This window comes from Wolffia australiana, chromosome 7 (genome assembly GCF_029677425.1).
Source record: "Wolffia australiana isolate 7733 chromosome 7, ASM2967742v1".
NCBI classification, from domain to species: Eukaryota; Viridiplantae; Streptophyta; class Magnoliopsida; order Alismatales; family Araceae; genus Wolffia; species Wolffia australiana.
Window position 1 is genome coordinate 4,365,265 of NC_135841.1, and position 25,810 is coordinate 4,391,074.

A 25,810-nucleotide genomic window follows, 5' to 3' on the forward strand; every position below is an offset into this window, starting at 1 on the left:
GGTTGTGAGATAGAGTTCGTGATTCGATATCGAGCCGCTACCCTCGGTGTCGTCCGGGTGACGTCTTGACGATGTCCGGCATTAGATTCCTCAAGCGATAGCTGAAGTTCTCCATAGGTGATGTCGAGATCGTTCCATGCCAATGGCTGTGTACAAAATGACGGAAATCGTTATGCTCTAACCACATGGCTTGGAAGCGGAATGGGGTGCGGCGAACGCGATTACTTGAGTCCGAGAGAAGGAGGATCGGTGAGTGATCCGAATAATATCGCGGGAGGATCTCAATCACGATGGTGCACTGCATCAGCGCCGTGCTATTGGTGAAACAACGGTCGATCCGTTGGTACATACGTGCATCGGCTTGACGCTGATTACTCCAAGTCCACTTCTCTGCGATAGTAGGAGGCTCTACAAGTGATGTATGGTGGATAAATCATTGAACACTTGCATAGAACTTGGCCGAGGTAGGCGCCCTCCCTAGCGTTCGCTGACTGCCCGTATGCAATTGAAATCCCTAGCTAGAAACCAATGGAGGTCAACAGGCTATGAGTGAGAGTGAATGTGTAAGACGAGTCCCCCCTAGAAGGCCTCCGGCACTAAGTGTCTATGTAAGGCATAGACTATACTAAACCTATAGGGCTTTGGGGAGGTTGGTACGTCAAAAGTGGTGTACTGGGTCCCTTCAGCTAGTAGTTCCATCGAATAGTCCCCCTTCCATAGGAGCGAGAGCTTATTCGAGGGGTGACAATAAACATGATCCATTCTGAGTTTCCCCGCAATGGAATTGGAGCAATCCGATGTAATCATCGGTTAAATAAGTCCAACTATTCCTAAGTTGTACTTATTGACTAGGGAGAGAAGATGTGACTGTGCTAGAGGGTTGCCGATCCCTCTACAATTCCAAACAAGGATTGGAATCATAAAACTATCGACTCGCGTGACGCACCCTCGATCAGGTGTTATAGATGCGACGTGGATCCGGAGTATCCGAGTGATGACCCGGTAGAGGGGGAGTGTGCACGTCTGACTCCTCACAGAGGGAGGCGGCATCATCCTCCTCTCCTGTGAAGGCGTGGCCGCTGATATCTCCACAGGTATCCTCAGAACTAGGAAGTGGGGCTCGACGGTTGGTCAAGCAATCCTCCCGCTCGAAGGGCATATGTGATGGATGGAGGTCAGGTAAGACGGTAAGTATATCTGGGGGGGGGGGAGAGCGGGGCGAGGGGGGGGCGGTATGTCAGGGATGGGGATGGATGGCGGGCAGGGTGGAGAGGTGGGTGTTGAGCGAGGAGAAGGGGTGGGTAGTGTCGGAGGAGATGCGCGGGGTGGGGGGGAGCGAGGTGGAGGGGAACTAGGGGATCGAGGGGAGCGAGGGGAGCGAGGGGAGTGAGGCAAAGATGGATGGTGATCAGGTGATGGAGAAGAACGGGTAGGGGGGGATGATGGGGAAGGTACTAGGGTGGGAGTAGTTGGGGAGGGCGATGATGTGGGGCGGGAACGGTTGAGGTGCGTGGAGGGAACTCAAGGATGAAGGACGGGGGGATGGAATAGTGGAATGGGTATGCGCGACCTCCGTGCCATCTCCTTCGTGTCTCCCTAGCACATCTAATTAGGCAAAAGTGTTTCAGGTAAGGGGAGCCCTTACCTCCTTACCTCTGCCTGCCCGAGCTCTAGTCGTGGATGCCTCCGGGGTTAGGGTTGGAGGTTGCTTGTTAGCAACCTTCTTCACCCACTGTGATGTAGGCTGGCTAATCTTGGCTGGGACCGGCTTGGGCAGTAGGGGCCCCTGTGAGGGCGGAACACTAGGCGCTCCTTGCACTACAGGGGTATGGCGGCAAGTCTGGGGTGGCCTCTGGGTAGGGCGACGGTCGTGGGTAGTGGGCCTTGCCGCTAGTATATAATCGTTCTACAGCAAAGGGGGAAGGTACTCCTCTATAGGAGTTGGTGTGGTATGTGACGCCTTTTGGCGGCACGTATGGATAGTATGGCCAAGGAGGGTACAGTGTGTACAGAACTGCAGAAGTTTCTTATACACGATCGGTTGACGGATCAACTCGTCTCCGTTCCGAATGAGTGATGACTCTCAAATATGTCATCAAATAATTAAACTTTTTAGTTTTCATTCATCAAAATTATAATGTTAATTCATGCTAATATCATGCATATGCATCATTTTGTAAAATCACTAACCCCACTTGATCCTTTGAATCAAGTGGAATATATTTAACATTTTATGGTTAGTAAACATTCAGAGACAGGTTAAGAAGATAAAGGAAAGAGACGAGGATCAAGAGGAGCGGGCAAAAATTCAAAGAAGCAGAAATTACGAAAATGCCCCTGGGCATGACTTAAGAGAAACCTATAAATACTCTCTTGAGAGTTGATTTTAGGTTGTCCAGAATTTCTCTCAAGGAAGCTAGGGCTTGGAGAGAAAGGATTTCTGCAGACCCTCCAAGGCTGATGAGCATTGGAGCTGGGAGAGAAGCAAGCCGAGGAGTAGCTGGAGCACGACGATCGTCGCCTTGCCCGGTAGGAGTGACGCAAGGCGGCGTGAGCGTTTCAGTTTTGGTACAATCTTCTTCTCCCTTCTAAGACAGTCATGGTTGGGCTGAAGATCACAAGCTGTGTCTTCAGCATTTCCAATTTCTGTTGTTCCTTTGGTTACGTTTGATTTCGAATCCCATAGTTGATTGAATCGTTTTCCATTCTGTCTAGCGAAAATTTCATTGTTCTCGCATCCGATCGTGAACTCCTTCCCTGCAGAACTTCCAACTGCTAGCAACCCAGGCCTCAGCCTAGGTTGCCAGCAATCCAAGCAGCGAGCAAGCTCGCCCGCGCAAATTAGCACATGAGCAGGCTCGCCGGCCAAGGCCAGTTGTGTTGCGCGCAGCTCGCCAGCAGCAGCGCCGCGAGCAGGCTCGCCCGTGCGCAGGCGTTTGCGCGTACACAAACACCCGCAGGGTGTTTGCTCAATTGCCTCACAGGGCATAAGCGAACCGTCAACAAAGAAAATTTCTCTGCTGACGGTTCTGCTCAATTGAGTTTGCCAAGATATCTCCGTAAAACTTAAGTGAAGATAATTTGACTGAAGAATTAGCTGAATCCATACTTTTAAGGAATTCTCTACAACTTATTCTGAAGAAAATTTCTACAGAGATTAACACTTGGAATTAGAGAACTGAATAGACTTATTTAATAGAAAAGAATTTTCTGCTGTTTTCTCTGCTTCCTGTGGATCGACCCTTGCTTGCCAAAGGCTGTGAGGTTATAAATTTCGTTGCATAAGCTCAATCCTCACACGAATTCAACTGATAAATAACCAGTAAAAAACACCCTAAAATTGAGCTCATCAACTGGCGCCGTTGCCGGGGAGCACGGTATTACAGTAGGAATTTTTGTTTTTCTGAATCTATAGTCATTCTTTATTATCCTCTTAAGCTGAAGGACTTCAAAATCCTCAGCTCATCGTCTGCTAACATTTTGCTGAAGATTTATGGTAGTAACACGCTCAAGAGCTGGTCAGAAGTCTACAGAAAAAATTAGTAGAGACACCACCCCGGATTCTACAGTCACAGAACCAGAAATTCAGCAGAGAAATATGGCTGAAGAGATACATCAGCAGAATGAGAGGAGAAGAACTATGCTGGATAGGTCTACACCATCCGGAAGCTTACGACAAACCGATGTAAATCTGAACATCGGTGAAGGTATCTTGTTTCGATACGATAATGCATTGATCAATTCTCTACCTGAATTTAACGGATTACCTGCACAGAATCCGTTAGAATTCCTTGATGATTTTCATATTAGATGCTCTTCTCAAAATGTTCCTGGAATATCTACGGAGATGTTAAAAATGAAATATTTTCCTCTAACTCTTAAAGATAAAGCGTTTGCATGGTATCGTAATCTAGGAATCACTTTTAATTCTTAGGAAGAGATGGAAGGAAAATTTCTGCAGAAATTTTACCCTCTCTCCAAAACGAATTTTTATAGAAGAGAAATTCACAATTTCCATCCTCATGACGGAGAAGCCTTTAGTGAGTCATGGGAGAGATTCAATGATTTGTTGAGGAAATGTCCTCACCATGGCATTGAGCAATGTCAACTAGCCCAAATATTTTATGAATCTCTCTCTGATTTTATGAAAAACAAAGTAAATCTCGCTACGGGTGGAACGTTTTACACCGCATACGAGGATGAGGTTTTCGATATTTTGGAGAGAGTTACAGAAACTGACCTGCATGAGATTGGAGCCAATCAGAATGGGAGAAACCTGCAGCCAAAAAGAGCAGGAGTTCTGCAGGTTAACGCCAAGGAGGGAGAGCTACAAGCGGGCCTAAGGGAGACTAACCAGAAATTGGAGGAGCTCACCTCCACCTTGAAGAATGTCTTTTTAGGCAACTCTCCTATCATTAAAGCTAAGATCTGCTCTCTCTGCTTCAGTAGGGAACATGAAGATGGGGCCTGCCAAGCCATGGAAGAAGAGGTGAAGGCCTTCAACCAGCCGCAACAACCGTGGGCAGGTCAAAAGAGGCCAAATTTCCAAAACGGAGAGAGCTTCACCCAAGGGAACAAAGCTCCTTTTCAACACCAATTTCAGCAGAAGCAGCAGTTTCAATCAAGACACCAACAGCAGTATCAGGCTCCCTCTCAAACTCAATCTGATTTCTCTACACTAACCCCGGTTATTTCAGATATGATCGAGAAGCAAAATCAGAAGTTGAGAGCGGAGATGGAGATGCGCATGCAAGTCATGATGGAGTTCCAAACGAAGCAGATGTTGGAGTCCCAAGAACAGATGAGGAAGCTATTGGAGAGCTTCAGACCTGCACCGCCTGAACACCAAGGTATAACTCTAGAACCCCATTGCACATCATATAAACTTCCCACGAAACCGGTAATAAATCCATGCAACCTACATCATGTGCAACACTCCATTCATGATGATACGAATGGAGAAGATCCAGAAGTTCTAGCAATCTCAAAATTGAGAAATGGAAAGGGACTTCAGGATCCTTATCAGAATTCTATAGAGAATTCTAAGAAGGGGAATGAATCAAGAGAGGAAGAAGGAGAGGATTCTCCCTACGTGGAGGAACCTCTACCTTCTACGAGTGGGCAACATGTTCCTTACCCTTCAGCTTTAAAAAGAAAAAAACCGACTCTTGATTATGAAAATAGATTACTTGAGAACTTTAAAAGAGCCACCATGACTGTTACTGTAGAGGACATGCTTAGGTGTGCACCCTCCCTAAAGAAATACCTTAAGGATTCTTGCACCATTAGGAAGCCTAGGGAAGTAGTTAAATTATCTGAAAATGCCTCTAGCATCCTTAATGACATCCCTATCAAAATGAGAGACCCCGGAGCCCCTTTTATCACATGTGACATTGGAGGAAACACATTCTCTAAAGTTTTATTAGATACGGGAGCAAGCATAAGCATCATCCCAACGGCATTATATAAGGAGTGTGGGTTTGGAGAATTAGAGGAAATACATATGGATTTACTCCTAGCTGATGGAACTGTTAGGCAACCCGAGGGAAGGTTAACCGATGTCATGATCACTGTAGAGAATTGTGAAATACCCGTAGATTTTATAGTGACTGATGTGAAAATATCGGGAAACATTAGCTTAGCTCCTATTATCTTAGGAAGACCATTTCTAGTTACGGCAAAAACGATAATGGATTGGGAAAAGGGGACGGTGGAGTTTAAAATTGGAAAGGAGAGAGTTCAACTTGATATATCAAAAATGATGAAATGTCCCTTAGGAAGCAATGAGGAGTTAAAATTGTGTGCAGGGGGTGACGGAGAGGATGTGATTAAGGAATACTTGTCACAAGTAGAGGGCAGAGAGCTAGAGGAAGAAATCATAGACTCCCCTTCGGTAGAGGTAGGACCAGAATTGAAACCCTTACCCTCATCTCTCAATTATGCATATCTAGATGAGAAGAAAATCTTACCGGTAATCATTTCCTAATCACTCACTCCTGAACAAGAAAGTGACTTGCTCGATGTACTTAGGGAGCATAAAAATGCCATAGGTTGGACATTTGATGATATTAGGGGAATTACATCTTCGATCTGTGAACATAGGATATTTTTAGAAGAGGAAGCAAGACCTTGTAGAGAGCATCAAAGGAGACTCAACCCTTACATGAGAGAAGTTCTTGAGAAAGAAATTATAAAGTGGTTGAATGCAGGAATTATTTATGCCATATCCGACAGTAGATGGGTGAGTCCCGTACACATGGTACCAAAGAAATCTGGAATTACAGTAGAAGTGAATGAAAAAGGGGAAGAGGTGCAGAAGAGATTGACCACTGGATGGAGAGTATGTATTGATTATAGGAAGCTAAACAAGGCAACCAAGAAAGACCACTACCCTCTACCCTTTATGGATCAAATATTAGAAAAGTTGTCGGGGCAACAATATTTTTGTTTTCTTGACGGTTATTCAGGGTACAACCAAGTAAACATCCATCCTGATGATCAAGAGAAGACAACATTTACGAGTCCCGTAGGGACATATGCCTTTAGGCGTATGCCCTTCGGGCTATGCAATGCCCCCGCCACATTTCAGCGATGTATGAATGCCCTCTTTTCTGATTTAGTAGGAGAATGTCTAGAAATCTTTATGGATGATTTTTTTTCAGTTTTTGGATCTACCTTTGAAAACTGCTTACTAAGCCTCACCAAAGTATTGAAGAGGTGCATTGAGTCCAACCTTGTCCTAAGCTGGGAAAAATCCCATTTCATGGTGCAGGAGGGAGTAGTGCTGGGACACATGGTCAGCAACCGTGGATTGGAAGTGGACAAGGCCAAGATCGAAATCATCTAGGGTCTTCCACCTCCAACCAACCTAAAAACCCTTAGGGGTTTCCTCGGCCACGCGGCTTTCTATAGACGTTTCATTCTTGACTTTGCTAAAATTTCCAAACCTCTTACAAATCTTTTATCGTCTAAGAACAATGAGTTTGAACTAACACTAGAAGCTAAATATGCATTTTATAAAAATTGAAGGAAGCCTTAGTTAATGCGCCTATCTTGCAAGGGCCCGATTGGACCCTTCCTTTTGAACTAATGTGTGATGCTTCTGATTTTGCAGTAGGTGCAGTGTTAGGTCAGCGAATCGACAAGAAACCCGTGGTTATCTACTACGCCAGCAGAACCTTAGTGGACGCGCAGCTAAATTATACTACTACCGAGAAGGAACTGCTAGCCATTATTTTTGCTTTAGAAAAGTTTAGATCTTACTTGTTAGGTAGTAAAATTACTGTTTTTTCTGACCATGCAGCTATTAGATACTTGTTAACGAAGAAGGAGGCCAAACCTAGGTTGATTAGATGGGTGCTTTTATTGCAGGAATTTGATTTAGAGATCAAAGATAAGAAAGGGTGTGAAAATGTAGTAGCAGATCATCTCTCTCGAATCATGAGCACCCAACCTGAGATTATAAATGATGCATTTCCTGATGAATATGTCCTAACCGCACAAGGAACATCGCTTCCTTGGTACGCGCACATTGTCAATTTTTTGGTTTCAGGAAAAATTCCCACAGGATGGACGTCTCATGGGAGGAAGAAGCTGCTTAAGGATGCACGATTTTACTTTTGGGAAGATCCGGAGCTATTCCATCAAGGCCAAGATCAAATTTTGAGGCGGTGTGTCCCCGAGAGCGAGCAAAGAAGCATTTTGGAATTCTGTCATTCCAAACCCGGAGGGGGACACTACTCAGCCAAGGTAACAGCTCATAAAGTTGTTGAATCGGGTTTCTTTTGGCCTACATTATTTCATGACGCCCAGAAATTTTATAATACTTGTTTAGCATGCCAAGCATCCGTCAACATAAATAGGAAAGATAGAATGCCCCTACAACCCATCCTAGAAGTAGAAATATTTGATTTATGGGGAATCAATTTTATGGGACCCTTCCCTAGTTCTAATGGTTATGAATATATTTTGATGGCTGTCGATTATGTCTCCAAATGGGTAGAAGCCATTCCCTCCAAAACCAATGACAGTAAGGTAGTGACTAATTTTATTGAGAAAAACATCTTTTATAGATATGGATGCCCACGAGCTATCATTAGTGATGGAGGTTCCCACTTTACAAACTACAACTTTAGGAACCTCCTCAAGAAGTTTGGTGTCCATCATCGAGTCACTACTCCTTATCACCCTCAAGCCAATGGCTAAGTTGAATTGTGCAATCAGGAGGTTAAGAAAATTTTGAGGAAAATAGTGCGTCCAGATGGGAAAGATTGGTCTAGGAAGCTAGACGAGGCATTATGGGCCTATAGGACCGCTTACAAAACTCCTCTCGGCATGTCTCCCTTTCGACTTATCTTTGGGAAGGCTTGTCACCTACCACTTGAGTTAGAACACAAGGCCCTGTGGGCTATTAGGAAACTCAACCTAGATTTGGATAGAGCCGGCAAGCATAGACTTCTTCAATTGAATGAGTTGGAAGAGTTAAGAAATGAGGCTTATGAGAATTCGAAGATTTATAAAGCCAAGATGAAGATGTTTCATGATAAGAGCTTGAAGAGACGAATTTTTGTAGAGAATCAAAAAGTATGGCTTTACAACTCTAGATTAAAACTCTTTCCAGGAAAATTGAAAACGTGATGGGATGGCCCCTTCCTTGTTCAGCAGGTTATTGAGAATGGAGCGGTTACCATTTTTGATCCTACATCTCAAAGACAATTCACTGTGATTGGGGGTTGAATCATCATAATAGGGGGTAGTGCAGGCTTTGGGAGAGGAGGTGCAGGGGTCGTGTGTGTAGTGCCCATGTGTGTAGTTCCCGCCACTCTCGCCGCCCATGTGTGTACTCGTTCAGCTCGTTGTTCCTCAGGCGATTGTCCTATCGTCTATGATGTATTGTGATAAGCTCAATTTTACTGTGTTTTTTTACTGGTTATTTATCAGTAACATGTGTGAGGATTAAGCTTATTCAACGAATTTATAAACCTCACAAGTTAGGGCGAGTGAGGGTCGATCCACAGGGAGCAAAAGAAAACAGCAGGAAATTCCTTTTCAGTACGTTAAAGTGCAACTTAATCAAGCCGTCTATAGAGAATTTCTCTGTAGACAGATCCTTTGCCCTTTGGGGCAAAGGATCGAACACCTTGCGTGCAGGGATAACCTGCGCGCGAGGTGATGCGTGCTTAGCCTCTGCGCTGACTGCGCAGCGCGGCGGCTGCCTATGCGCACGAATGCCTGCGCCAGCGCGCGTGCTGCCGGCGCGCGCGCTGCGTGCTGCGCGCGGCTGCGTGCTGCGGCTGCGTGCTGCGCGCGGCTGCGTGCTGCGCGGCTGCGTGCTGCCGCGCGGCGGCGCTGCGCGCCGCGCGGCGCTGCGTGCTGCGTGCGCGCAGCGCTGCGCTGCTGCGCGCGGCTGCGTGCTGCACGCGGCTGCGTGCTGCGTCGCGGCTGTCTTGCGCGCAGCTGTGGTGCCGCGCTGCACGCGGCTGGCGTGGCTGCACGCTACACGCTGGCTGCTGCGCTGCGTCGCGGCACGCTGCGCGCGGCTGCCGGCTGCGCCGCGGCGCGGCTGCCCATGCACGCACGCCGCGCTGCTGGTTGCAGCGCGGCTGTGCTGCGTATTACCAGCACGCGGTGCACGCGGCTGCGTGCGCGGCGGCCTGTGCACGGCTGGAGCGGCGCTTTGCTGCACACGGCGTGGTGGAGATGCGGAGGAGTTCTGTTCTTTTGGAAGATTTGGGGAAGACGATTTGAACAACAAAGGAACAAAGTTTAAACTGAAATCAAATCTAAACGAAACAATCCTCAGTTGGGAAACATTGGAAGATCTTGTGACTCTTCCAACCCAACCAAAATTGTCTGAGAAGAGAGGGATTACAGGGCTGAAGCTTGCGATTTCCCACGTCGGGTGTCACGCCCTTGCGCGAGGCGTGCTTCTTCAATCCAAGCTATCTTCAGTCTGTTCTTCCTCTCCAACTCCAAAAGCTCATCAGCTCCTGGAGGGTGCAGAAATCCTCTTCTCCAAGCCCTAGTTTCCTTAGAGAAAATTCTGAACACCTAAACTCCTCTCTCAAGAGAGTATTTATAGGTTTTCTCTTAAGTCATGCCCAGGGCATTTTCGTAATTTTGCCACTTGAATTTTTGCCCACTTCTGTTGATCCTCCTCTCTTCCTTGATCTTCTTAACCTGTTTCTGAATGTTCACTAGCCATAAAACGTTACGTATATTCCACTTGATTCAAAGAATCACGTGCGGCTAATGATTCCATAAACCACTACCTATGCATGAACTTAGCATGAATTCACAAGATAATTGTAATGAATTTAAACTTGAGAACTTGATTATTTGATGACATATTTTAGAGTCATCAAACACTTAACTTAGATCATTACTAGTCCCTTAGTAATGACATGCAGTGAGAATAAAAGATGATCTCAAGGTGAGTTTTGACTTCCGATAACTTTGATTCATGCTCTTCTCAAGGAGTATTTTCAGCAATTAAAATTGACCAGCGTAGAAGAAATTTAGGATCTATCTCAGCCTTAAACCTCAACTAAGTGCACATGATCTATGGAGTACATATAGTAAGTACATAGTATATGGAATAAGATCGAGTTAACACCCCAAGCGCACTACTGAGCAGGCGTAGAGAGTGGCATTAATGCTAGCTCAATACTATGGCTATAGTAGCATCGGCTCAAACACACGGGAGACAGCTTTTCCACCTTTATTTTATTTGGCCTTTGCTGCTTGTTGGTCATTTTGATGACAATCAACTTTAGTACTATGATGCAAGCTTTTGCTTGTTTATGCGCAGTGCAGCTTTCACTTGATAGTTTGGTGGCGCTTATCCACTACCCATGTGCCGTCCTTAGTAGACCGGCAGCTTATTCCCCCGACGAAGTTATGTATCCTTCATGGGTCAGGGAGCTTCACTCACGTCATAATAATACTGCCAATGAGCTAACACTAACCCTACTCTCCACTAAAGCTAAAAATTTTCGTGCATGTAAGTGCTAACTCAACCCGAGGTGGATGGTGAGGTGAGAGAAGTATAATGGTAATAGATACGACTGTCGTGGTATGGATCGTAGTGCACCTAGCTAGGCTTACTTCACCTAGGATTCCCTAGCTGGCCACTCTTGCATTTCTACCCTTTTGAAAAGAATCGAATTATCATGCATATCATTGGACAATCATCTCCTAAGATCATCAAAAATCCATGGTTTGTGGATGCAAAAACGAAAAAAATTTCATGGATAATGCATGTAAATGCTCCCCTCCCCCTCAATAAAAGGCATGTTCCTACATGACAAATCATAAATGAGAGAAAGGAGAAAGGAATACCAAACCATGGCCGGAAGGGCAGCGATCAGCATGCGTGTTGTCCAGTGGCGTGTTAGGTGGGCGTGGATCGGAGTGGCTGCACGAGAATAGAAACAAAACGCAGAAACAAAAACAAAACAAGGAAAGTAATCAAGCAGAGAATATGAAATGTAGTAAAAACAAAAACTAATCGGATCATGAGCTATCATGCGATGGCTTTTCTAACGTAATATTCATGGGGCTGTGAAGATCTTCTTCTTCTAAGTAGGGTTTGAGCCGTTGCCCGTTCACAGTGAATCGTCTTTGAGGCGTAGGATCTAAAATTGTAACGGCTCCATTCTCAAAAACCTGTTGAACAAGGAAGGGACCATCCCATCGCGTTTTCAATTTACCTGGAAAGAGTTTTAGTCTAGAGTTGTAAAGCCATACTTTTTGATTCTCCACAAAAATTCTTCTCCTCAAGCTCTTGTCATGAAACATCTTCATCTTGGCTTTATAAATCTTTGAATTCTCATAAGCCTCATTTCTTAACTCTTCCAACTCATTCAATTGAAGAAGTCTATGCTTGCCGGCTCTATCCAAATCTAGGTTGAGTTTTCTAATAGCCCAAAGGGCCTTGTGTTCTAACTCAAGTGGTAGGTGACAAGCTTTGCCAAAGATAAGCGGAAGGGAGACATGCCGAGAGGGGTTTTGTAAGCTGTCCTATAAGCCCATAACGCCTGCCTAGCTTCCTGGACCAATCTTTCCCATCTGGACGCACTATTTTCCTCAAAATTTTCTTCACCTCTCTATTGCACAATTCAACTTGTCCATTGGCTTGAGGATGATATGGGGTAGTGACTCGATGATGAACACCAAACTTTTTGAGGAGATTCCTAAAGTTGTAATTTGTAAAGTGTGAACCTCCATCACTAATGATCGCTCGTGGGCATCCATATCTATAAAAAATGTGTTTTTCAATAAAATTGGTCACTACCTTACTGTCATTGGTTTTGGAGGGAATGGCTTCTACCCATTTGGAGACGTAGTCAACAGCCATCAAGATGTATTCATAACCGTTAGAACTAGGAAATGGACCCATAAAATCAATTCCCCATAAATCAAATATTTCCACTTCTAAGATGGGTTGTAGGGGCATTCTATCTTTCCTATTGATATTGATGGATGCTTGGCATGCTAAACAACTGTTATAAAATTTCTGCGTCATGAAATAATGTAGGCCAAAAGAAACCCGATTCAACAATCTTATGAGCTGTTACCTTGGCCGAGTAGTGACCCCCTCCTGGTTTTGCATGGCAGAATTCTAGGATGCTTCGTTGCTCGCTCTCGGGGACGCATCGTCGGAGAATTTGATCTTGTCCTTGGTGAAACAGCTCCGGATCTTCCCAAAAATAAAATCGCGCATCCTTGAGTAGCTTTTTCTCGTGGGAAGTCCAACCTGTAGGAATTTGTCCTGAAACTAAAAAGTTGACAATATGTGCATACCAAGGAACGAATGTTCCTTGTGCAGTTAGGACAAATTCATCAGAAATGCATCATTAATTTGTTCAGGTGGGCGCCTATGATTCGTGAGAGATGGTGGCTACTACATTTTCACACCCTTTCTTGTCTTTGATTTCCAAATCAAACTCCTGTAACAAAAGCACCCATCTAATCAATCTCGGTTTAGCCTCTTTCTTCGTTAACAAGTATCCAATAGCTGCACGATCAGAATAAACAGTTATTTTACTACCTAGTAAATAAGACCTAAACTTTTCTAAAGCAAAAATAATGGCCAGCAGCTCCTTTTCGGTGGTGGTGTAATTCAGTTGTCGTCCACTAAGGTCCTGCTGGCGTAGTAGATCACCACGGGTTTCTTATCAATTCTTTGGCCTAACACTGCACCTACTGCAAAATCCGAAGCGTCGCACATTAGTTCAAAAGGAAGGGTCCAATCGGGCCCTTGCAGGATAAGCGCATTAACCAAAGCTTCTTTCAATTTATAAAATGCATCTTTAGCCTCTAGTGTTAGTTCAAAATCATTATTTTTAGGCGATAAAAGGTTTGTAAGAGGTTTAGAAATTTTAGCAAAATCAAGGATAAAACGTCTATAGAAACCCGCGTGGCCGAGGAAACCCTAAGGGTTTTTAGGTTGGTTGGAGGTGGAAGGCCCTGGATGATTTCGATTTTGGCCTTGTCCACTTCCAATCCACGGTTGCTGACCGTGTGTCCCAGCACTACTCCCTCCTGCACCATGAAATGAGATTTTTCCCAACTTAGGACAAGGTTGGACTCAATGCACCTCTTCAATACTTTGGTGAGGCTTAGGAGGCAGTTCTCAAAGGTAGATCCAAATACTGAAAAATCATCCATAAATATTTCTAAACATTCGCCTACTAAATCAGAAAATAGGGCATTCATACATCGCTGAAATGTGGCGGGCATTGCATAACCCCAAGGGCATACGCCTGAAGGCATATGTCCCTACGGGACTCGTAAATGTTGTCTTCTCTTGATCATCAGGATGGATGTTTACTTGGTTGTATCCTGAATAACCATCAAGAAAACAAAAATATTGCTGCCCTGACAGTTTTTCTAGTATTTGATCTATGAAGGGTAGTGGGTAGTGATCCTTCTTTGTCGCCTTATTTAATTTCCTGTAATCAATGCACACCCTCCACCCTGTGGTCAATCTTTTCTGCACCTCTTCCCTTTTCGTTTCACTTCTACGGTAATTCCAGATTTCTTTGGTACCATGTGTACAGGACTCACCCATCTACTGTCGGATATAGCATAAATTATTCCTGCATTCAACCACTTAATCACTTCTTTCTCAAGAACTTCTCTCATGTAAGGGTTGAGTCTCCTTTGATGCTCTCTACAAGGTTTTGCTTCCTCTTCTAAAAATATCCTATGTTCACAGATCAAAGATGGAATTCCTCTAATATCATCAAAGGTCCAACCTATGGCATTTCTATGCTCCTAAGTACCTCTAGCAAGTCCTTTTCCTGTTCAGAGGATAGTGATGAAGATATGATTACGGTAGGATTTTCTGCTCATCTAGATATGCATATTTGAGGATGAGGGCAAAGGTTTCAATTCTGGCCCTACCTCTACCGAAGGGGGGTCTATGATCTCTCCCTCTAGCTCTCTACCCTCTACTTGTGACAAGTATTCTTTAACCACATCCTCTCCTTCATCTTCTGCACACAATTTTAACTCCTCATTGCTTCCTACAGGACATTTCATCATTTTCGATATATCCAGTTGAACTCTCTCCTTTCCAATTTTAAACTCAACCGTCCCCTTCTCCCAATCCATAATCGTTTTTGCCGTAACCAAGAATGGTCTACCTAAGATGATAGGAGCTAAACTAATGTCTCCGATATCTTTACATCTGTCACTATAAAGTCTACAGGATTTCACAATTCTCTACAGTGATCATGACATCGGTTAACCTTCCTCGGGTTGCCTAACAGTGCCGTCAGCTAAGAGTAGGTCCATATGAATTTCCTCCAACTCTCCAAACCCACTCTCCTCATATAATGCGGTCGGAATGATACTTATGCTTGCTCCCGAATCTAATAAAACTTTAGAGAAGGTGTTTCCTCCTATTTCGCATGTAATGAAAGGGGCTCCGGGGTCTCTCATTTTGATAGGGATGGCATTAAGAATGCTAGAGGCATTTTCAGATAATTTAACCACTTCCCTAGGCTTCTTAATGGTGCAAGAGTCCTTAAGGTACTTCTTTAGGGAAGGTGCACACCTAAGCATATCTTCGACAGTAACAGTCATGGTGGCTTTTCTAAAATTCTCTAGCAGTCGGTTTTCATAATCAAATATCGGTTTTTTTCTATTTAAAGCGGAAGGATAGGGAACATGCTGCCCACTCGTAGAAGGTAGAGGCTCCTCCACGTAGGGGGGGTCCTCTCCTTCTCCCTCTTGTGGTTCCCTTCTTAGAATTCTCTATAGAAGTCGATATGGATCCTGAAGTTCTTTCCCATTTCTCAATTTTGAGATGGCTAGAACCTCAGGATCATCTCTATTAAATCTCATCATGAATGGAATGCTGCACATGATGCAAGTTGCATAGATTGATGGACGGTTTCGTGGGAAGTTTATAAGATGTGCAAGGAGAATCTAACGGTATACCTTGGTGTTCAGATTGGACAGGTCTGAGGCTTTCTAGCATCTTCCTCATCTGCTCTTGAGCATCCAGCATTTGCTTCGTTTGAAACTCCATCATCACTTGCATCCGCATCTCCATTTCTGCCCGCAACTTTTGATTTTGCTTTTCGATCATATCTGAAATGACGGGAGTTAATGTGGAGAAATCAGGTTGAGTTTGCGATGAAACCTGATACTGTTGTGGAGGCCTGTGCTGGAATTGTTGTCTCTGCTGGAACGGGGGTTGAGCTGCCGGCTTGTTTCCTTGGTGGAAGGCCTCTCCGTTTTGGAAATTTGACCGCTTTTGACCCGCCCACGGTTGTTGCGGCTGGTTGAAAGCCTTCACCTCTTCTTCCATGGCTTGGCAAGCTCCATCTTCATGTTCCCTGCTAAAACAGAGAGAGCAGATCTTAGCTTTAATGATGGGAGAGTTACCTAGGAAGACATTCTTCAAGGTAGAGGTGAGCTCCTCCAATTTCTGGTTGGTCTCCCTTAGGCCCGCTTGTAGCTCTCCCTCCTTGGCGTTGACTTGCAGAACTCCTGCTCTCTTGGGCTGCACATTCCTCCCATTCTGATTGGCTCCAATCTCCTGCAAATCAGTTTCTGCAACTCTCTCCAAAATATCAAAGACTTCATCCTCATATGCAGTATAAAACGTTCCACCCGTGGCGAGGTTTACCTTGTTTTTCATAAAATCAGAGAGAGACTCATAAAATATCTGAGCTAGTTGACATTGTTCAATTCCATGGTGAGGGCACTTCCTCAACAGATCATTGAACCTCTCCATGATTCACTAAATGCCTCACCATCATGGGGGTGGAGGTTGTGAATTTCGCTTCTATAAAAGTTAGTTTTGGAGAGAGGGTAAAATTTCTGCAGAAATTTTCCCTGCATCTCTTCCCATGAATTAAAAGTGATTCCTAAATTGCGGTACCAGGAAAATGCTTTATCTTTTAAGGTTAGAGGAAAATATTTCATTTTTAAAATTTCTGTAGATATCCCTGGAACGTTTTGAGATGAACACCTAATGTGGAAATCATCAAGGAATTCTAATGGGTTTTGAGCAGGCAGTCCATTAAATTCAGGTAAGGAATGAATTAATGCATTGTCATATCGAAAGGAAATACCGTCACCGATGTTCAGATTTACATCGGTTTGACGCAAGCTTCCCGACGGTGTGGACCTATCCAGCATAGTCCTCCTCCTCTCATTCTGCTGGTGCATCTCTTCAGCCATATTTCTCTGCTGAATTTCTGGTTCTGTCACTGTAGAATCCGGAGTGGCGTCTCTAATGTCTTTTTCTGCAGACTTTTCACCAGCTCCTGAGCGTGTTACTACCATAAATCTACAGCAAACGGTTAGAATAACAATGAGCTGAGGATTGTCAAGTCCTGCAGCTCTAGAAAAATCAACAAAAATGACTGTAGATTTAGAGAAATGACAGTAGATTCACAAAAATGACTGTAGGTTTAGAGAGATAACTGTAGATTCAGAGAAAATAGAATTTTCTACTGTAATACCGTGCTCCCCGGCAGCGGCGCCAGTTGATAAGCTCAATTTTACTGTGTTTTTTTACTGGTTATTTATCAGTAACATGTGTGAGGATTAAGCTTATTCAACGAATTTATAAACCTCACAAGTTAGGGCGAGTGAGGGTCGATCCACAGGGAGCAAAAGAAAACAGCAGGAAATTCCTTTTCAGTACGTTAAAGTGCAACTTAATCAAGCCGTCTATAGAGAATTTCTTCAGACAGATCCTTTGCCCTTTGGGGCAAGGATCGAACACCTGCGTGCGAGGATAACCTGCGCGCGAGGTGTTGCGTTAAGCGGCCTCTGCGCTGCGCGACTATGCGGCGCGCGGCGCTGCCTATGCGGAATGCCTGCGCGCAAGCGTGCTGCGCGCGGCTGCGTGCTGCGCGCGGCTGCGTGCTGCCGCGCTGCGTGCTGCGCGCTGCGTCTTGCGGCGATGCGCGCAGCGCTGCTGCGTGCTGCGCGGCTGCGTGCTGCCGCGGCTGCGTGCTGCGTCGCGGCTGTGCGCGCTGCGTGCGCGGCTGCACGCGCCTGGCGTGGCTGCACGCGGCTGCGCGCTGCACGCTGCTGCGCTGCGGCTGTGCACGCTTGCTGCGGCGTCTTGGCCGCGCTGCAGCGGCTGCAGCGGCTGCGCGCGCTGTGTGTGCTGCGTACAATTGCAGCGGGTGCACGCGGCTGCGTGCTGCGTGGCTGTGCACGGCTGAGCGGCGGCTTTGCTGCACACGGCGTGGTGGAGATGCGGAGGAGTTCTGTTCTTTTGGAAGATTTGGGAAGACGATTTGAACAACAAAGGAACAAAGTTTAAACTGAAATCAAATCTAAACGAAACAATCCTCGGTTGGGAAACATTGGAAGATCTTGTGACTCTTCCAACCCAACCAAAATTGTCTGAGAAGAGAGGGATTACAGGGCTGAAGCTTGCGATTTCCCACGTCGGGTGTCACGTCCTTGCGGCGGCGTGGTTCTTCAATCCAAGCTATCTTCATCTGTTCTTCCTCTCCAACTCCAAAAGCTCATCAGCTCTGGAGGGTGCAGAAATCCTCTTCTCCAAGCCCTAGTTTCCTTAGAGAAAATTCTGAACACCTAAACTCCTCTCTCAAGAGAGTATTTATAGGTTTTCTCTTAAGTCATGCCCAGGGGCATTTTCGTAATTTTTGCCACTTCGAATTTTTGCCCACTTCTGTTGATCCTCCTCTCTTCCTTGATCTTCTTAACCTGTTTCTGAATGTTCACTAGCCATAAAACGTTAAATATATTCCACTTGATTCAAAGAATCAAGTGGGGTTAGTGATTTCATAAAACAATACATATGCATGAACTTAGCATGAATTCACAAGATAATTGTAATGAATTTAAACTTGAGAACTTGATTATTTGATGACATATTTTAGAGTCATCATATTGAAGTCATCCGCTCTATGGGTCAAGTCGTCATTGACTAAGTCAACTGAGGCAACTGGGTTGACTCGTCCCTCGACGACCGAGCATACCAGTTCAGCTGGGTCGTGGTTGATCGAGTCAACTGGTTTGGCTCAATCACAACTGATCGAGACAACTGGGTTGACTTGGTCATGGTTGACCGAGGCGACCGGCTCGGCTCGATCATGAATGATCAAATCGACCGGTTTTACTCGGTCATGATGGACGGGGACATCTGGTTCGAATCGGCCCTATTTAACCGAGTCAACTAGGTTTGACTCGATCATGGTTGACTGAAGCGAGCAGGTCGGCTTGATCACGAATGATCAAGCCGATCAGGTTGACTCGGTCATGATGGGCTGGGATCTCCAGTTCGAAATTGTCCTATCTACTTGAGTCAACTGGGTTGACTTGGTCTTGTTTTACCGATTCTATCGGTTTGTCTTGGTCATGCTTGGCCGAGTGAACTGAGTTGACTCTGTCATGGATGACCGGGCTGACCAAGTCAACTCGTCCAGGAAAACCTGGTTCGATCGGGTCGACTCAGCCAAGAGTGGCCGGGTCGACTAGGTCGACTTGCCCTAGGGGGACCGAGTCGACCAAGTCTACGTGGCCTGAGATGGCCGGGTCGACTGAGTCGACCCGGCCTGGGTCGGGCAAGTCAACCAGATCGACGCGGGCTGGGGCGCCTGAGCCGACCTGGTCGCCTCGGCCATCACCCGCCGAGTCGACTCGGTCGGACGTGGCGCCCTTAGTCTGCCCTATGAGCGATGACAGGGCAGAAGAGTCCAGTTGGTCCAATAGGACCATCTCAGTGTTACCAGGTGGATTAATGAGGGCACAACTTGGGAGGGCCACGTCAGCGTGGATGTTTAAAAATGGGGGGGGAGTCGACGTGTCTCAATCGCCACCCTCCAATTGGTGTACCACTTGGCGAGGAATGGTCAATAATGTCGGGTGCCGAGAGTGCGGAACAATCAACAATGGCGGGCGGTGGTGAACTTACCGGCAGCATAGTGAATGCGCTGTCAGTTGCGTCAGGTGCGCCGCCCACGTCAGTAGAGTTATCAGATCTGACGGCCTCAGTTTGATCTATCAAGTTGGGAAATTTAATGGAGACCGTCGGATCTGACGTGGCTGAAGGGAGAGCTTCAAGGTGAGAAGATTTTTTAAAAGAGCCGTTGGCTTTTAAAGCCAATGGCTCTTTTTTTTGACCTTTGGTGCGGACCACCGAAGGTCCATCATCTGGACCGTTGTCGGCGCGACACGTGTCTTCACCGACGGTCCAGATTGACAGACAGATAACATTCGCCGCAATGATGGGGGTGGCGAAGTTAAATTTTATTGTGTTTGGGTTTTTTTTAAATATGATTTTTTTTGGTTTTTGATTTCTGTGCTCGTTAGATCCATCCAGACTGTCAGATTTGACACTCTGGATGGATCTCTTGGCTGACGCTTCCAGCTCTCCTAGGTCTGACGTGGCAAGCACGTCAAACAGGTTGTGTGCTGGCGGCGTCTGCCCACCTTGAGGTGTGTGCTGGCCGTTTGACGTGGTTGACACGTCACACAGCCAGCTACATGTGTCTGCTGACTCAGCGGCCTGCATTGGATTGCGGGCCGCGAGTTTTTGTTCCTTTTCTTTTTACGGCGAGGGTGAATTAAACATCAAAATTACATAAAAAAGAGAGAAGTTAAGAAAAAAAAACTATACCTTTATGTTCTACTCCTCAGTATGAACAATCCAAGTCCAAATTTGGTATAATTTGGATTAGGATAGTGGCTAAATATCGTGAAATGAAATTCCAAAATAAAACTTACCTCGAATCCTCAATTTCCTTCAGAATGAGCTATATTGATCCGTTTTCGGCAATCTATGAGTCGATTCCAATAGATTTTGGCCTTACAAATCCAATGAAATCCCTTTCAGCTCAATCTGAGGTTGGATGTAAATGTTATGGGCAAATTGCCTCCGACGGAGGGGAGAGAAGTTCCGCCCGAGGAGAGAGAAAAAATTTAGGTTATGGTTAGGGTTACGGTTAGGGTTAGGGTAAGGGTAAGGGTGAGGGTGAGGGTTAGGGTTAGGGTTAGGGTTATGTTTAGGTTTAGGTTTAGGTTAAGGGTTAGGGTTAGGGTCAGGGTTAGATTTTTCTTTAGGTTTACGTTAACGGTTAGGGTTAGGGTTAGGGTTAGAGTTAGGGTAAGGGTTATTGTTGGGTTGAGGTTTAGGTTAAGGGTTAGGTTTGGGTTTATGTTTAGGGTTATGGATACGTTTAGGTTTTGGGTTATGGTCAGCTTTAGGTTTAGAGTTAGGGTTAAGGTTAGGTTTAGGTTTAGATTTAGGTTTAGGGTTAGGGTGAGGGTTAAGGTTTGAGGGGTATAGGTTTATAGGGTTATAGGGTTTTAGGGTTACGGTTTAAGGGTTAGAGTTTTAAGGTTTGGGTTTTAAGGTTTGAGGGTTTGGGTTTTAGGGTTAGGGTTAGGTTTAGGTTTAGGTTTTGGATTAGGTTCTGGGTAAGGGTTAGGGTTTTAGGCTTAGGGTTAGTGTTTTAGGGTTAGGGTTTTAGCGTCATGATTAGGTTGTTAGAGTTAAGGTTAGAGTTAGGGTTAGGGTTAGGGTTAGAGTTAGGGTAAGGGTTAGGGTTAGGGTTAAGGTTAGGGTTAGGGTTAGGGTTATAGGGTTATAGGATTCTAGGGTTAGGGTGATGCCGGACATCGCCAAAACGTCATCCAGTCATCACCGAGGGTACGGGCTCGGTGTTGTATCAGGGACTAATCAGACTACGTCAGCTGACGTCGTCTGACGGATGCTAATGACAGGTAGGGGTGATGACGTGCAATGCGAAAGTCCTGTGTAGTACGTGCGTGCGCCGATGAGCGGTGGGTGCCGTTCTAGAGAATTGACATGATTGCTCTAAGTAAGGTCAGACGGACCTCCTGAACCTCGCCCGAGAAGGTCGAGGGCGAGTACGTCGCCGAACAGGGAAGCCCCCCTCTAGTGCTCACACACGTCGGGGGAACCCGACTCGTATTGGGCAGGTAAGAGTCTCGTTGAATTTTCCTCATTTTCTCAACCTGTCTCTCGCTCACCTATCTAACCCGAGCGCGGAAGAGGCGAACTGAAAGTGCACTTAAGAAAGTAAAGGACGTAAAGGAGAGTGAGTGAGGGGTACCGTTGTCGCGCTGGCGACAGATATGTGTAACCGGAGATCCGTAGAGACACGGGAGTCCTGAGTGACGGGAAGATGCCAGCAAGAATGTGGGCGCGGGAGTAGACGTCGACGGTGGCAGATCGGTTGTTGACAAGGGGCGTGATGTCGATGCGGTGTGGACCGCTGGAGCCGAGGACTTGTTCCCGTGGGCCGTACGCACGGGACAACTACTATTGGGGTAGAATCGCTCGCGGTGGTGAGTGAATGGTAGTGGGATAAGGTGTCCCGCGCGGGTAGGTTGGGTCGAATGGCGAGGTGAGAGGGGGTGAAAAGTGGACGTAATCAGGCAGCGGGCGCGGAGAAGGAGAGCGTGGGCGCAGGTTGCCCGGCAGTAGAGGGCTACGCGTGACCAGAAAAGAAACCGGCTGCGCGATGTGAGCGGAGGCGGGGTGAGAGAGGGTGCGATGGGGAGTAGGGGTAGGGAGATAGCAATGGCGGAGGCAGGAGAAGTGGAGGCGGGTCGTGCGGGGGAAGCGTGGGCGGCGACGAGTGGGTTAGGGAGGTGGTGTGGGCGTCGGCCAAGGTGTAGAGGACGGCGGGGATGGCAGAGGGAGGTGAAAAGGCGGGGCCGAGAACGTGCGGCGGTAGAGCAGGAAAAGAACGGGTGGGGGAGAGGTTGGCGGTAGGGGTGACGGGGAGCGCGTGGGCGGTGACAAAGGAGGAGAAGGAGGGCGCGGCGATGGCGGGAGGTGCGGGGACGTTGTAGTCGGCGGCGGAAACGGGGAAGGTGGCGCCGGCAGCGTTATAACCGCGGGTGGCGGCTGGGCGGCGGATGGCGACGGCCAGGCGGCGGTCGGCGACGGTCGGGCGGCGGGCGATGGCTCTTCTTCTCCTTCTCTCTTCTTTCCCTTCTTCTCCTTCTTCTTTCCCTTTGATGACTCTCAATAAGTCATCAAATATTTAGACTTTTAAGCATTAAAACATCAAGAATATCTAGTTAATTCATGTGAGTTGTCATGCATATGCATTATTTCTTAAAATTACTAACCCCACTTGATTCTTCGAATCAAGTGGATTATATTTGACATTTTTTGGTTAGTAAGTTCAGAAACAGGTTAAGACAACCAAGTAGGACGTCAAGGATCAACAGGAGCTGGCGAAATCTCAAAGAAGAAGAAAATTCCAAAAATGCCCCTGGGCATGTGTTAAGAGAAACCTATAAATACTCTCTTGAGAGTTCACTTTGAAAGGGTCCAGAATTTTCTCTAAGGAAGATAGGGCCTGGAGAAGAAGGTTTTCTGCAGACCCTCCAAGGCTGATGAGCATTGGAGCTGGGAGAGAGCAAACTGAGGCATACCTGCTCAAGAAGATCGTCGACTCGCCAGACACGGGGTGACACAAAGTCGGTGTGATTGCGTTGGTTCAGTTTGTACTCCTCTCCCTCTTAGACAATCTCTGTTGGGGCTGAAGAATCCTGCAAGGTTCTTCAGCATTTCCCAATCAGAGTTGTTTGGTTTTTAATTCAAAGATTTTCTTCTCGTTTAGAGTTCATTTTCTTTTCCCTCTTAGGTGTTTGATTTCATCGTCATTTCAACCCACAATGCTCAATCGATTCTCTACATAGTATTCTCTCAGGTTTCGTTCAGGCAGGTAGAGCATAGCGGGGGCGGCTAAGGTTTCTGTGTGCAGGATCGATCTGCACACAGCCGGTCGTGCGTGAGAACCGCGCGCGCGAGCAGCACCGTGCGCAGGGATCCCACGCACAAGCTACGCCCGCGCGCAGGCTGCGCCGGCGCACAGCAATAGCCGCGCGCAGGCCACGCCTGGCGTAGCTGCTACCGCGAGCGAGCACACCCCTGCACACAGGGCACCGCCTGTGCGCAGGGTGCTTGTTCTTTTGCCCCAAAGAACAAAAGCAGTACCGTCAACAAGAAAATTTTTGCTGATGGTTCTGCCCATTCCAGTCCTTAAGAACGCTATTTATAAACCTAACTAGAAACAATCTAACTAAAGAATTAGTTGAATCAATATTTGGAAAGTATCTCTGTAATTTGACTGAAGAATTCTTTACAAAGATTAACACTCAGAGTTAGAAACTTAAATAGACTGATTTGCTGGAAAGAAATTCTCTGCTTCCTTTACCGTCTCCCTGTGGATCGACCCTCACTCGCCCTAAGCTGTGAGGTTATAATTTTTTTGTATAAGCTCAATCCTCACACGCATCAACTGATAAGTAACCAGTAAAATCACCTAAAAATCGAGTTTATCACCCTTCTTCTCCTTCCTCTCCTTCCTCTTTTTCTTCTTCCTTTCTTCTTCTTCTTCCTTCTCCCTCATTCTTCTTCCTTTCTTCGTCCTGCTCGCGCGGTCGTGGCTCTTCAAATTCTCATAACTTTATAACTTAAAATTCAAGAGTACTGTTCTTGGGGCGCCCCTCCTCCTTATGTAGGATGGATGATATGGGCCCCCAATAACCGACAACACGGAAAAGGAAAAAAGAAAGGGAAAGAAAACAGAAGGCCTATTATGGCTAGCTAAAGTGCTAGGGGGGGGGGGGGGAAGGAATCCTCATATGGCTTCTTTCCCCTTACACAGATAAGATGAAAAAAAAGAAAGATGCGGCGATAAGATGAAAAACGTGGGCGAGCCGGTGAGCGATCCAGAGGTGGTGGCGGCGCGTCATCATGCTGAATATCAGAATTCGGGGTCGCGCGTCGCTGCAGCGGCTCATCGTGGTGGCTGTGTACGTGTCGGTGGTGGGCTCGATGACGATGGTGGCTCCTCACGCTCTGGCTCGATGATGACCGGCGGTGCTGCGCCATCAGAGGGTTTTAGGATCAAGGTCTTACGATTAGGATTTTAGGATTAGGGTTTTATGGTTCGGGCTTGAGAATTAGGAATTTTTGGTTTAAGGGTTAGTTTTAGGCTTAAGTTTAGTTTTAGGTTTAGGGTTAGGGTTATGGTAAGCATAGGTTTAGGTTTATGATGGCGTAGCCCTCTAATATCTAGTTTTTTTTCCTAGGTTGAGTTAAAGTTTCATGTTTAAATAAACCATGTACTAGTGGTCTTAAGAGGGGACCCTTTCCTAATGGGTTCCCCCTCTTTTAATCCCTCCTTAGGCCCCATTATTCCCCCTACATAAGGGACAGAGAGGGCGCCCGTTCTCCTAAGTCTATTTGGAATTTTTGGAAAAAAAGAAGTCCCATTCCGTTTTGAGAGTAGAGAGTAGGAGAGTGAAGAATGGACGGGACGGGGCTGACTTTGGCCACCCGTCCCGTTCTGCCCCCCCCCCCGTTCCGTCAGGACAGACCAACAGAACCCTAGGTGGCCGCCGCCGTAGGGGTCCTAGGTCGGAGGGGCGCTGCCTGGATCGCGGAGCCGCCGCCCAAGCAGGGGCTGCAGTTTCCTGACCCGCGGCCGCCATCGCGAGTAGCGGCTGCAGCCGCCGAGCGGCGGCTGCCGGTCCCCCAGCGGCCACAGGAGCCCACAGCTGCTGCAGCCCCCGGAGCGGCCACAGCCGCAGCTGCCCGCACTTGTCGGAGCGGCCGTAGCTGCCCGCACCCGCCGGAGCGATCGTAGCAGCCCGCCGCGGCTCCAGTAGCCTAGAGCCACCAGAGCCGCCGTAGCAGCCCGCAGTGGCTGCAGCTGCCAAGCGTCCTTAGCCGCCCTCAATGGCCTCGGCCACCGGATCAGCTGGAGCGATTGCAAAGGCCGCAGCCACCCACCGCCCCAAGAGCGGCCACAGCCACCGCAGCGGCCGCAACCACCCGCAGCTGCTGGAGCGGCCGCAGTAGTCCGCAGCGTCCGCAACCGCCGGAGCAGCCGTAGTCGCCGGAGCAGCTACAGCCGCCCTCAACGGCCGTGGCTGCCGGATCAGCTGTAGCGGTCGCAACGGTCGCAGCTGCCCGCAGCATGAGCAGCCTCAACCGCTTTAGTGAGCGTCACTACCGCGGCGGCCGCAGCGGCCGGAGCCCCTACAGTCGCTGGAGCCACGCACGCCGCCCGCTGCACGGGATCGCACGGTGCCTGTGAGTGTGCCGCGACCCGCGCCTCGGGCCGCTCCCCACACTGGTCAGTCCTCAGCCGTGTCGACTCTGCCTATTGGGCCTGAGCACTGTGGGTCGGTACCCCTATCCCGGCCCAAGGGGCCGACTCAAGAATCCTGCTCCCGCATCCCGAGGTGCCGCATCCTGCACCCCGAAGTGCTGCCGCCACCCTCCGAATCCCCACGAAGTCCAGCTGCCAGC

At 47.2% G+C, this 25,810-nt stretch overlaps 1 non-coding gene across 1 annotated transcript; it reads right to left on the bottom strand.

Annotated features, from left to right (window-relative positions):
• Positions 1-3,986: 3,986 nt before the first annotated feature.
• LOC144706241 (small nucleolar RNA R71) lies at positions 3,987-4,095 on the bottom strand. Its single transcript, XR_013582210.1, has one exon. It is a non-coding gene; the product is annotated as a small nucleolar RNA R71 (small nucleolar RNA).
• Between the last annotated feature and the right edge of the window lie 21,715 nt (positions 4,096-25,810).